This window comes from Schistocerca nitens, chromosome 7 (genome assembly GCF_023898315.1).
Source record: "Schistocerca nitens isolate TAMUIC-IGC-003100 chromosome 7, iqSchNite1.1, whole genome shotgun sequence".
Taxonomy (NCBI): Eukaryota; Metazoa; Arthropoda; class Insecta; order Orthoptera; family Acrididae; genus Schistocerca; species Schistocerca nitens.
Genome location: NC_064620.1, coordinates 510,263,535 through 510,278,375, shown reverse-complemented (window position 1 = coordinate 510,278,375; position 14,841 = coordinate 510,263,535).

The following is a 14,841-nucleotide window of genomic DNA, read 5'->3' as shown; positions in this document are numbered from 1 at the left end:
AAAGTAAAACTGGAGATATACTAAGTACCAAACACGCGCCCTACTCCTATACCGCCTCCGCGTGGATAGACCGACCTCAGTAGTCTGGAATCCGCCACGTGCGAGACTGCGGGGAGTGGGGAACAATATCACTGAGAAGACAAAGCACCGGAATTGACTTAGGTTAGAACTAGTTAGTAGGACTTAGATTAGGAAATTAGTATTAGGAACCTGTAGTGAATAACGTCTTGGCCTGTCCAGTGTCAGGGGCACTCCCATCGGGATTAGCTTGATGGGCAAGGCAATAAAGTAAGTTTATATATATCTCCGACACAATTGTGACGCTGCAGGCAGTAGAATTAGTTAAGATCTTATATACTAAATACACTCCTGGAAATGGAAAAAAGAACACATTGACACCGGTGTGTCAGACCCACCATACTTGCTCCGGACACTGCGAGAGGGCTGTACAAGCAATGATCACACGCACGGCACAGCGGACACACCAGGAACCGCGGTGTTGGCCGTCGAATGGCGCTAGCTGCGCAGCATTTGTGCACCGCCGCCGTCAGTGTCAGCCAGTTTGCCGTGGCATACGGAGCTCCATCGCAGTCTTTAACACTGGTAGCATGCCGCGACAGCGTGGACGTGAACCGTATGTGCAGTTGACGGACTTTGAGCGAGGGCGTATAGTGAGCATGCGGGAGGCCGGGTGGACGTACCGCCGAATTGCTCAACACGTGGGGCGTGAGGTCTCCACAGTACATCGATGTTGTCGCCAGTGGTCGGCGGAAGGTGCACGTGCCCGTCGACCTGGGACCGGACCGCAGCGACGCACGGATGCACGCCAAGACCGTAGGATCCTACGCAGTGCCGTAGGGGACCGCACCGCCACTTCCCAGCAAATTAGGGACACTGTTGCTCCTGGGGTATCGGCGAGGACCATTCGCAACCGTCTCCATGAAGCTGGGCTACGGTCCCGCACACCGTTAGGCCGTCTTCCGCTCACGCCCCAACATCGTGCAGCCCGCCTCCAGTGGTGTCGCGACAGGCGTGAATGGAGGGACGAATGGAGACGTGTCGTCTTCAGCGATGAGAGTCGCTTCTGCCTTGGTGCCAATGATGGTCGTATGCGTGTTTGGCGCCGTGCAGGTGAGCGCCACAATCAGGACTGCATACGACCGAGGCACACAGGGCCAACACCCGGCATCATGGTGTGGGGAGCGATCTCCTACACTGGCCGTACACCACTGGTGATCGTCGAGGGGACACTGAATAGTGCACGGTACATCCAAACCGTCATCGAACCCATCGTTCTACCATTCCTAGACCGGCAAGGGAACTTGCTGTTCCAACAGGACAATGCACGTCCGCATGTATCCCGTGCCACCCAACGTGCTCTAGAAGGTGTAAGTCAACTACCCTGGCCAGCAAGATCTCCGGATCTGTCCCCCATTGAGCATGTTTGGGACTGGATGAAGCGTCGTCTCACGCGGTCTGCACGTCCAGCACGAACGCTGGTCCAACTGAGGCGCCAGGTGGAAATGGCATGGCAAGCCGTTCCACAGGACTACATCCAGCATCTCTACGATCGTCTCCATGGGAGAATAGCAGCCTGCATTGCTGCGAAAGGTGGATATACACTGTACTAGTGCCGACGTTGTGCATGCTCTGTTGCCTGTGTCTATGCGCCTGTGGTTCTGTCAGTGTGATCATGTGATGTATCTGACCCCAGGAATGTGTCAATAAAGTTTCCCCTTCCTGGGACAATGAATTCACGGTGTTCTTATTTCAATTTCCAGGAGTGTACTAATACTTTTAAGAATTTAGCTGTGGATTGTAATTAGAGTATAGCTGTAGCTCACAATCAGTTAAATTACAATTAGTTGCAACTGATATTTAACAAACTTACAAACTAAGACCCACTAATCATATAAGGAAAAGGGTGATGTTGTATAGTTATTATTTTTGGTAAATAAAGAATTTAAAAAAAAGCCACCGTACGGTGCATGGCAGAGGGTACCCTATACCAGTACCAGTCGTTTTCTTTCCTCTTCCACTCTCGTATCTTATCTTTGGTCCTTACGCGGCATATATGTTGGCGGTAGTAGAATCGTTCTATAGTCTGTTTCAAATACCGCTTCTCCGAATTTTTCTTAGTAGTCTTCCTCGTGAAGAACATTCCTTCCCTCTAAGGATTTCCAGCTGAGTTACCGAATCATCTCGTTTTTCCGGTGCGTCAGCCGTGATTCTCGGCACATCTCGGCGCGAGTGTAGGCCTGCAGTGCCTTCGCAGTAGCACACCTACGGCCAGTCGCCGCGTCACCTGTTGGGCAGTTCAGTGACAGTTCGGCAGTCGGGGCCTATTAACAACCTTTGTCTGAGGATGTAGTCTTCACTGCAGCGAGTCCATCTGATCTGCAGCCCTGAATTTCAACCAACCTAAGTCGCATTGCCATTCTGATAGCTGTTCACAATCTCAGTCAGTACCTCGCACAGAGTCAGAAACCGTATTGCTAATACATCGACGGAGGCATCATTTTAGCTTGACCCTCTTCTCCTTTAATAGCTTTACCAACCTTCGACATCATCTGTCACCGCGTATTATGTTTCGTGTTCCTTTTTTTATTATTATTTCGATCTCCCTGCTAATCCTGTGAAATCACGTGTTGGATTTGTAATAAACTAAGTCTAAAAAGAGTAATATTTCATTTCGTTACCCTAATCATCCTGACCATTGGAATTGTAGTAATTTTTTGTGATCTGAGGGTAAGTAATAAGGGTAGGAAACTTTTCAACCTGTTTGGTAACCAGGTCTAGATGGTTCAAATGGCTCTGAGCGCTATGGGACTTTACATCTGTGGTCATCAGTCCCCTAGAATTTAGAACTACTTAAACCTAACTAACCTAAGGACATCACACACATCCATGTCCGAGGTAGGATTCGAACCTGCGGCCGTAGCGGTCGCGCGGTTCCAGACTGAAGCGCCTAGAACCGCTCGGTCACAGGACTAGATACTTTGCTCTGGTTGGGATTGTTTTGGGGAAGGAGACCAGATAGCGAGGTCATCGGTCTCATCGGATTAGGGAACGATGGGAAAGGAAGTCGGCCGTGCCCTTTGAAAGGAACCATCCCGGCATTTGCTTTGCTCTGGTATGTCATAAGCAAGTTCCAGATGTATGCCTATGGAAACACCGCTACGGTCGCAGGTTCGAATCCTGCCTCGGGCATGGATGTGTGTGCTGTCCTAAGGTTAGTTAGGTTTAAATAGTTCTAAGTTCTAGGTGACTAATGACCTCAGATGTTAAGTCCCATAGTGCTGACAGCCATTTGAACCCATGGAAACTACGTGTGTACTTGAAATTAAATCAGTCTGGTGTTGATAAATCTAAGAAGCCATTAGAAAGCGAATAAAAGGGTAACTTACTCAGCTGTGGCTAGTCATTTCAATGGACAAAACTGAACAAGAGTGAATCACATTACTGTGTGACACAGCAATCACGGTAAAGTAGAGGTGTATCGTCGACTTTATTTTACATGCTGATATAGAACTTAGACACTGGGGATTTACTGGAGTATAATTGTTTCCATTTTTACTGTAGTGTTGCTGCTTAAAAAGAGTTTCATTGCTTTGGGTTGATTTGAATTACTCTTCACACTATTTCCCGTTATTCTTCGGTTTCTGCTGTTGTGCCTACACAAAAGCCAGATTAACATTTCATAACTCACGTATTGTATTACACTGGAGTAAAGCTACCAGGCTGAGAAGATATGGACAAGCCACTGGCAGAAGGAAGCAATATTGGGGTTCAACGTTCGTTTGATGAAGCACCAATTAGAGACGGATAGCGAAGGAAACCAGCAGTGTCGCTTCCCGAGGAACCATCCCGGTAATTTCCTTGCTCATGTTCACGTAAACAGCACGTCATAAAATGGTCGAACGAACATATTTCGAGCTGTTTCATACCCTTTGCTTCCAAAATACTGTCAATATCACGTATACCTGCTACGCATGTGTGAGAGTAGCATAAATAGTTTACCTAAACACACACAAAGAGTAATTTTTTGTAATATACCTTCTATCCTACTCTGTGTTAGCAGAATACAATTTACGATTACTCGCGCTGGTCACAAGGTAGAGACTGGCGGAACGAAACAGGCGGTTCCCAAGTAACTGACAGTGGAGACTATGAAGTGAGCGAATAATCAAAGCAATCCAAAGCGAAGAAAAGACGTGTTAAGCGTGTACAACAATCCAGAGAGCAATCAAAATCACAAACGTAAAGCTGGAAAGGTCAAAACTTCACTATTCAATGACGCGTAACTGAAGGATTCAGCGGCTAGCGAGAGTATGGCAGCCCAAAACTCGGCTATTCAATGGAGAGTAACTATAGGAGTCAGTGATTAGCGAGAGAGTGGCTAGCAATAACCGGGCTGTGGTATACAGCGGTAAACACTCTTCAGCCGGCGGCACCCTCTGACGAAATTCCTGCGGCGGCTGAACCTCGCGAGCAGTGGTTGTCATCTGGAGCCATAGTATCTGTGATGTGTTCTCCCTTTTCGGGCCATGCAGGGAATCCGTCAGATACGAAACTGTGAGTCATAATCGAAACACGAGGTCACTCTTATTTGGTATCCTAACTGTGCCCACTCACAAAACAAAAACTTTTGCAAACTCCTTCTCAGTTGCCGCTGTCCGCCTCTGGAACAAACTGCCCCTTACCTTGCGCAAAATTCAATCTCCTGCTGCTTTTAAGAGGAAGTTGAAGCATCTCCTACTATCATCCTCATAAAGTTCTCCACAAAATTAATGTACAAGGGCAATCCCCTCATCTGTCAAATAGCAAAGCTAGCGTCTCCTATCTTGCTCCTGATATGCCTTCCTCTTCATCTATCTCTATTAGCCACGCAATCTTCTTTTCCTTTATATTTCCTTAATTATGTTTTCATCATGTCTCTCTATTCTTCTCCTCCCTTCACCATGAGTCTCCCTCATACTCCCTGCTGCCAGCTCTCCTATCTCAAATCTGTCTGTTCAATAATGTCTAATTATAACAGTACTTGTGATCTAAGAATATAAACTCTATATGTATGCATTTTTCCAGGTGTACCTTTCAAATTGTTTATTCAACTTTTTGTACTAGATGTAGTTTAACATGCCTACTAAAACATATGAATGTAAAATAAGCAGGATGCCTGGTTAGATGTAAGAGAGGGCCTGATGGCCTTAATCTTGCCAGGTTAAATAAATAAATAAATAAATAAATAAATAAATAAAAAGTTTCTAAAAATTTCTTATAACACGTCAAATTCACTTTTAGTTGTTAGTGTTCATATTTCACTATGTTTCATAGAACATTTTATTATTGCTTGAACAACACAGCATGTGTTATGGTTGAGACTTGCCATCTATGTGAAAATACTTCACATGTCGTCCGTCCCCGGTAGCTGAGTGGTTATCGCGACAGACTGTCAATTCTAAGGGCTCGGGTTCGATTTCCGGCTGGGTCAGAGATTTTCTCTCCTCAGGGACCGGGTGTTGTGTTGTCGTAATCATCATCATTTCATCCGCATCGAAGCACAAGTCGCCTAAGTGGCGTTAAATCGAAAGACTTCCACCTGGCGAACGGTCTACCCGACGGGAGGCCCTAGTCACACGACATTTACTTCACATGTCCTTGAAATCATCCATAAAAAGACTGGCTACAACAGCCCCATTGTTTGCTCACAAAATGAAAAGTATATGGAACTCACTGAGCCGTGCTGCGGCTCGCGTTGGTGCTGTTTGTAGGTTTCCGCTCTCTGTTGCAGGCCAGACGGTATCGTTTAAAAAAATGGTTCAAATGGCTCTGAGCACTATGGGACTTAACATCTATGGTCATCAGTCCCCTAGAACTTAGAACTACTTAAACCTAACTAACCTAAGGACATCACACAACACCCAGTCATCACGAGGCAGAGAAAATCCCTGACCCCGCCGGGAATCGAGCCCGGGAACCCGGGCGTGGGAAGCGATAACGCTACCGCACGACCACGAGCTGCGGACAGGTATCGTTTAACTGGCGTGGTTCAGGTTATTTGTTTTCTCCTCGCGTTGACTGGCACCACTCGGTATCGCAACCGTTGCCTGTCCGCTAGTGGCAGCAGCGGCGGTTATCAATATGTAGTAACTGCTGCCCCATCTTTGGAGCGACGTCATTGTTTTTCCGGGTCGTGTATGTGGCTAGTTCGGTTGGTGACTCTTGGGGAGGCAGGTCTGCGCAGTGCAAGAACACGCCGGGACTGTTGGCGGCACGCATGGACTGCCGGATGGAAGGGCTGTGGTCACGAGGGTGTACGACCTCGTCGTAAACCGGATACAGCAAGCTTTAAGATGAGTGCATTTCAATCCGAGTAGAGTGGAATCAGTCACCCGTGTGAGCCCCGTAGTTCGTATGTCATGTTGTGGCAGATTATCATCGCGCCGTCATGTGCAGTTTGGTGGATCTGCATACCGCTTAGTACTTGAAGACCATAATGTGTCAAAAGCACTTGGTTCAGTGATTAGACGGTGTGGTTACTCAACTGTGAGTTAATAAAGCAGACAAGAGATTTTTTTTAAAAATCTTATGGGACTTAACTGCAAAGGTCATCAGTCCCTAAGCTTACACGCTACTTAACCTAAATTATCCTAAGGACAAACACACATACCCATGCCCGAGGGAGGACTCGAGCCTCCGCCGGGATCAGCCGCACAGTCGATGACTGCAGCGCCTTATAACGCTCGGCTAATGCCGAGCGGCGAGATTTGTTTCATACTGCCAACCGTCGTCAGAGTTGTCACCGTGAGTTCAGTGTGCGTTTGTGTGCCTAATGAATTTGATGTCACTCATTTGGTACTTGGTTTTGGCTCGGTTTGCGATTGTTTCTGCAATGACGTGTGGTTGCTGATTCTGGTTGCTTACATTTCGGTTTTGCCTCGCACGCAAATCGGGTGGAGTTTTGGTTACTGGTAGTTTGTCTGGTGTTCTGTACTGTGACTTGTTTGTTCAGATTTGCGGGTTTGTGGAACCGGATGGAAACCTGGTAGTGGTTCCTTTCTCATTCCGGGCGCTCTAAGCACAGTATTCTGGGGACGCAGTGCAGACCGCCGGTTCCGGCTTTGGCGTATTGTTCCGTCGTTGCATTTGGTTTATCGGACATCAGGTGGCTTCAGCTACAGTAGCATTAGTTATTCATTGACTGCCACTAGTCTGAGATACCATCCTGTGAAGTGAATGCAACTCTTGGCTGCCTATCTCATCGTTCGCGAAAGTGTTTGTTGCCGGACCTTCTCAGAGGTCGATTCCTGGAGGACCGTCTGGATCAGTTGCTTATTTTTTTAACTAACTTTCGCTATTGTATTTACTGTTTTATAGCAGGTTTCAAATTTCTATATATTATTCCCGTATCTGGCGTGTAAGTCGCTCAGCCGTAATTTTGATCATTTGCTATAAAATCCTATTGGTATTTGTATTATAGCAGTAAGCCTGGCATCTGATGCCTTCTGCGGTGTTTCTGGCTACTTGCCTTTAACATTTCAATAGCTGTAATTTGTAACTTGCAGCGAGTTTTAATCAATTCTTAATTTATTAACATTCCTGGAGTGTAAGGCTTTCTGCCCGGATCACAGTTGCTTCCTTTTAAAACATTATCTGTTGTAACTGATTTTAATGGTGATTGCTAAATTTTAACTCACTGAAAACACTATTATTCACACGTGTTTGTTAAAAAATGGTTCAAATGGCTCTGAGCACTATGGGACTTCACTTGTAAGGTCATCAGTCTCCTAGAACTTAGAACTAGTTAACCCTAACTTACCTAAGGACATCACACACATCCATGCCCGAGACAGGATTCGAACCTGCGGTCGTAGCGGTCGCGCGGTTCCAGACTGTAGCGCCTAGAACCGCTCTGCCACCGTGCCCGGATCTTGTTTATTCCTTCATTAATAACGTGTGGTATTCTTTTAATTTACTGTTGAGTCTGGAATTACTGATTTAAAATAAATTGTGTGTAACTGTAAAAGGCAACCATAAGTAGCTGACTACGGCCCCGTCCACAATCGTAACCGAATCCTGCCTTCCCTTGACCACCAGGTCTCAGTCAACACAAACCTTAACGTCAATTAATTTTTACGAATCATATGTACAGAGAAAGACGAAATCAAAAATTACTAAACTTACACATTCAAATACAATGACCCTTATGATGTATAAAATACGCCGGATCTCTGATATCGTAAGCACAAAGTTCGGCAAGTGCGTTCAACGGGGTAGCGAGGTTTGTTGCTACATTATACAGGATAATTCAGATGCAAGTACCGTTGTCGTTTCACGCAACCAACAGTGTTGTAACTCGCCTTCACAAACCACGCGCTACATTTTCATATTCTCTTGCTCGCTACGCGAAAAGTATTACTACCATAGAAGAAGATGAGCAGAATATTTATGCAGGAAATTTATTATAGCTAAATTTTTTACTGAGATGTTTCCACTGGAGACCACGGTTTTCTAGTTGGCCAAGAAAAATATAGAGAATTGACCTGCAAGCGAACCTCCATCCCATACGCGTCCATTCGTCGCACTACCTGCTCCCAATGTACAAAAATTTCCGACTACGTGAATTATTCCCGATGTTCGACGTTTTAACGTGTCTATTGATAGGGCTGTTACACCACCAGCATAGTCGGCAACTTTGTTAACACTATTAATTTAAACGTGTCCGTCAGGGTAATGAACAGGAAATGACTTTTGTAGACGTTACACTAACTCTAATTAAGTTGACGATTCGATCCAAACATAACCCTTACAAGCACATATGTTCATGGTCAGAAGGCCTGACGAATACAACGATGTAATTGTTTAATTTATGCCGGCCGCTGTGACAGAGCGGTTCTAGGCGCTTCAGTCCGGAACCACGCTGCTGCTACGGTCGCAGGTTCGAATCCTGCCTCTGGCATGGATGTGTGTGCTGTCCTTAGGTTAGTTAGGTTTAAGAAGTTCTAAGTCTAGGGGACTGATGACCTCAGATGTTAAGTCCCATAGTGCTTACAAGGGGAGGCCGCCAATTGTGAAATTCAGATTCGATTCATACTGCGCATAATAAAAGCTCATGGCTAGAGGTGTAATGTGTCAAAGAACCAAGATGCACTTCTCAGCCGTTGTCGAGAAAATCGACAGTTAAAAGAGACCGTTGCGGTGAAATACTCTCTACGATTATTAATTCTCTACAGCGTCGTGGCGCAGCGGTAAGCGCTAGGGTTTGTAATCTGAAGGTCGCCGGATCGAATCTCGCGTCATGCACCTTTTTTTTTAGTATTTGTTATTCTCGGCAATCAGTTGCAACAATTATGCATATAATAAGTTGTTGAAAGTCGTTTGTCATGGAAAAACTGGCGACTTCGAATATCATTATGTTTTCCGCAAACAAAGTTGTATTTCACAAATGTTATTAATTGTCTTCATAATGTTAACCACGTATAGTTAACGGAAGACGTAGAAACGGTATTCCGAAACGAATACGTATAGCGTAAGTCAAACGTTCGAATTAGAATAGAGACCCCAAGAACACAAATTTGCTGCGGCAGGTATGAAATATAAACTCCGTTACTCGCTCGTTACACTTGAAGGACAGATGTTGAATGGGCCGAAACGAGCCGCCGCATAACAGCGTAGTTGCCTGCTAACTTGGAAAGAAGGTAGATGCGGTCCCTAGCGCAACTTATAACATCGTCGAAAATCAGTGCGGACGGGAGAGCTTTGGTACACCCTGTTAAAAAAACGGAAAAATGGAGGCGGTACAATTGGAGAGCGATCCGCCTTCACCAACATGCATAAGCAATTCATTAATATATATATATATATATATATATATATATATATATATATATATATATATATATATTTGAATTACAAAAAAACTAATAATAAAAATAAATTGCATGGCGAGAGATTCGACGACGCTGCAGAAAATTATTAATCGTAGAGAGTATTTCACCGCAACGGTTTCTTTTAACTGTCGATTTTCTCGACAACGGCTGAGAAGTGCATCTTGGTGCTTTGCCACATTACACCTCTGGCCATGAGCTTTTATTATGTGGAGTATGAATCGAATCTGAATTTCACAATTGGCGGCCTCCCCTTGTTAGAGCCATTTAAACCATGTGTTTACCTTATGCAGTTAAGATTCACAAAAGTGTTAGGTAAATTTTGCACAAATGTCAATTTTACAATTTGTAAGTGCTCGTATAAGCCGGTGGCGTAATAACACGTCAATGAACACCAAAAAATGTCGAACGTAGAAAATCATTCGTGCGGTCGCAAAAATTTGTACAGTGGTAGGGGGTAGTGCGATTATCAACGCCTTAGAAATCTTGATTGATGGGGGTGAAGTATAGGATTGGGTGTGCGTTTAAAAGTCACTTTTGTTTGTCTTTCTTCCGAAAACTACGGTCTGTAGTGAAAACGTATTCCAGTTCTAATGGTTCAAATGGCTCTAATCACTATGGGATTTAACATCTGAGGTCGTCAGTCCCCTAGACTTAGAACTACATAAAACTAACTAACCTAAGGACTGCACACACTGAAACGTCCCAACAGAAAAATTTATGAATTACTGTGCTGATAAACCCCTTACGTTATTTGATTTTCAAACAGCTGAGCAAAACTGAACGTACTCAGACATTTCCCTCTTTACTTATTGTGATCAACACTAAACTGACACACAATATTTTTAGCGCAACGCAATCTGACTTTCAACAATCCCTACAAAAGAATGGCTCTGACTAACAATAACCTATACCTTTCATGAAACACTTACCCCACAAAAATCTTCGTTACTCGAACTACTGCAATACAGCGAGCGCCAATACTGCCACCTAAATAAAAGATTCTAACTACTGAAGGCACTAACTACTGATAGGCATAGTTAGCAAATGAAAATTTTTTATAGAGAACAAACAATGTATTTACCTTAATAGTGTTCAAAACTCCGCCATCTCTCTCCCCACATCCACCACTGCTGGAGGCTCACCTTCAACTACGCAACGCTACGCGCTGTTCACATCATACTGCCCAACACTAGAATAGCAAAATTTCGAACAATGCCAACCAGCCACAGACTTCACACAGCACAGTCAGTGATTTTCATATAGAGCGCTACTTGGAGCTACCAACATAAAAACCTAAACAGCCTACTTACAACACATACATGCCTGAGACAGGATTCGAACCAGTGATCATACCAGCTGCGCGGTTCCGTAATGAACCGCCTAGAACAACTCGGCCACAGCGGCCGACACGTATGCCAGTACAAAATTTAAGTACATTGTATTTCGTACAAAATGATCCTGGTCGTTTTTCTGTATGACTAATAGTTCCTGGATGTACCCGTAGTCGAGGGGTATCGTCTTTGATTCATAATCAAAACGTCTTCAGTCCCGGGTTCGATCCCCGCCACTGCCTAACTTTTGATAAATAATCAGCATTGGCGGCCAAAGACTTCCGGCATAAGAAGTCAGCCTCATTATGCCAACGGCCTTGTCAAAGAGGGCAGAGGAGCGGATAGAGGTTCAGGGCACTCTCTTGTCCTAGGGGTGGGAAATTGCCCCTAAAAGCGGAAGAATCAGCAATGATCAACGACGTGAGAATGCAGAAGGCAATGGAAGCCACTGCATTAAAGACACGTAACGTGTATCCACAGGACATGTGGCCTGTAATTGAATAAGTGTCATGATGATCTCTCCATTGGCAAAAGATTCCGGAATAGTCCCCCATTCGGATCTCCGGGAGGGTACTGCCATGGGGGAGGTTACCATGAGAAAAAGATTGAATAATCAACGAAAGGATAACGTTCTACGAGTCGGAGCGTGGAATGTCAGAAGCTTGAACGTGGTAGGGAAACTAGAAAATCTGAAAATGGAAATGCAAAGGCTATGTCTAGATATAGTAGGGGTCAGTGAAGTGAAGTGGAAGGAAGACAAGGATTTCTGGTCAGACGAGTATCGGGTAATATCAACAGCAGCAGAAGATGGTATAACAGATAACAGGTGTAGAATTCGTTATGAATAGGAAGGTAGGGCAGAGGGTGTGTTACTGTGAACAGTTCAATGACCGGGTTGTTCTAATCAGAATCGACAGCAGACCAACACCGACAACGATAGTTCAGGTATACATGCCGACTTCGCAAGCTGAAGATGAACAGATAGAGAAAGTGTATGAGGATATTGAAAGGGTAATGCAGTATGTAAAGGGGGACGAAAATCTAATAGTCATGGGCGACTGGAATGCAGTTGTAGGGGAAGGAGTAGAGGAAAAGGTTACAGGAGAATGTGGGCTTGGGACGAGGAATGAAAGAGGAGAAAGACTAATTGAGTTCTGTAACAAGTTTCAGCTAGTAGTGCGAATACCCTGTTCAAGAATCACAGGAGGAGGAGGTATACTTGGAAAAAGTCGGGAGATACGGGAAGATTTCAATTAGATTACATCATGGTCAGACAGAGATTCCGAAATCAGATACTGGATTGTAAGGCGTACCCAGGAGCAGATATAGACTCAGATCGCAATATAGTAGTGATGAAGAGTAGGCTGAAGTTCAAGACATTAGTCAGGAAGAATCAATACGCAAAGAAGTGGGATACGGAAATACTATGGGATGACGAGATACGTTTGAAGTTCTCTAACGCTATAGATACAGCAATGAGGAATAGCGCAGTAGGCAGTACAGTTGAAGAGGAATGGACATCTCTAACAAGGGCCATCACAGAAGTTGGGAAGGAAAACATAGGTACAAAGAAGGTAGCTGCGAAGAAACCATGGGTAACAGAAGAAATACTTCAGTTGATTGATGAAAGGAGGAAGTACAAACATGTTCCGGGAAAATCAGGAATACAGAAATACAAGTCGCTGAGGAATGAAATAAATAGGAAGTGCAGGAAAGCTAAGACGAAATGGCTGCAGGAAAAATGTGAAGACATCGAAAAAGATATGATTATCGGAAGGACAGACTCAGCATACAGGAAAGTCAAAACAACCTTTGGTGACATTAAAAGCAACGGTGGTAACATTAGGAGTGCAACGGGAATTCCACTGTTAAATGCAGAGGAGAGAGCAGATAGGTGGAAAGAATACACTGAAAGCCTCTATGAGGGTGAAGATTTGTCTGATGTGATAGAAGAAGAAACAGGAGTCGATTTAGAAAAGATAGGGGATCCAGTATTAGAATCGGAATTTAAAAGAGCTTTGGAGGAATTACGGTCAAATAAGGCAGAAGGGATAGATAACATTCCATCAGAATTTCTAAAATCATTGGGGGAAGTGGCAACAAAACGACTATTCATGTTGGTGTGTAGAATATATGAGTCTGGCGATGTACCATCTGACTTTCGGAAAAGCATCATCCACATAATTCCGAAGACGGGAAGAGCTGACAAGTGCGAGAATTACCGCACAATCAGCTTAACAGCTCATGCATCGAAGCTGCTTACAAGAATAATATACAGAAGAATGGAAAAGAAAATTGAGAATGCGCTAGGTGACGATGAGTTTGGCTTTAGGAAAAGTAAATAGACGAGAGAGGCAATTCTGACGTTACGGCTAATAGTGGAAGGAAGGCTAAAGAAAAATCAAGACACTTTCATAGGATTTGTCGACCTGGAAAAAGCGTTCGACAATATAAAATGGTGCAAGCTGTTCGAGATTCTGAAGAAAGTAGGGGTAAGCTATAGGGAGAGACGGGTCATATACAATATTCAAAACAACCAAGAGGGAATAATAAGAGTGGACGATCAAGAACGAAGTGCTCGTATTAAGAAGGGTGTAAGACAAGGCTGAAGCCTTTCGCCCCTACTCTTCAATCTGTACATCGATGAAGCAATGATGGAAACAAGAGAAAGGTTCAGGAGTGGAATTAAAATACAAGGTGAAAGGATATCAATGATACGATTCGCTGATGACATTGCTATCCTGAGTGAAAGTGAAGAAGAATTAAATGATCTGCTGAACGGAATGAACAGTCTAATGAGTACACAGTATGGTTTGAGAGTAAATCGGAGAAAGACGTAGGTAATGAGAAGTAGTAGAAATGAGAACAGCGAGAAACTTAACATCAGGATTGATGATCACGAAGTCAATGAAGTTAAGGAATTCTGCTACCTAGGCAGTAAAATAACCAATGACGGACGGAGCAAGGAGGACATCAAAAGCAGACTCGCTATGACAAAAAAGGCATATCTGGCCAAGAGAAGTCTACTAATATCAAATACCGGCCTTAATTTGAGGAAGAAATTTCTGAGGATGTACGTCTGGAGCAGAGGAGAATCGAAGCATTTGAGATGTGGTGCTATAGACGAATGTTGAAAATTAGGTGGACTGATAAGGTAAGGAATAAGGAGGTTCTACGCAGAATCGGAGAGGAAAGGAATATGTGGAAAACACTGATAAGGAGAAGGGACAGGATGATAGGACATCTGCTAAGACATGAGGGAATGACTTCGATGGTACTAGAGGGAGCTGTAGAGGGCAAAAACTGTAGAGGAAGACAGAGATTGGAATACGTCAAGTAAATAATTGAGGACGTAGGTTGCAAGTGCTACTCTGAGATGAAGAGGTTAGCACAGGAAAGGAATTCGTGGCGGGCCGCATCAAACCAGTCAGTACACTGATGACCAAAAAAAAAAAATAGTTCGTGCGTAACAAGTGAGAGGATATGAAAATATCACACGTGGTTTATGAAGGCCAGCTATAACACTGCATAAAACGACATCGGTAGGGGCAACTCAGTCACCCTCTATATCGCAGCACCTTCATTACTGGCAGTAGGAATAAACGATTGCTCCTTGCTTG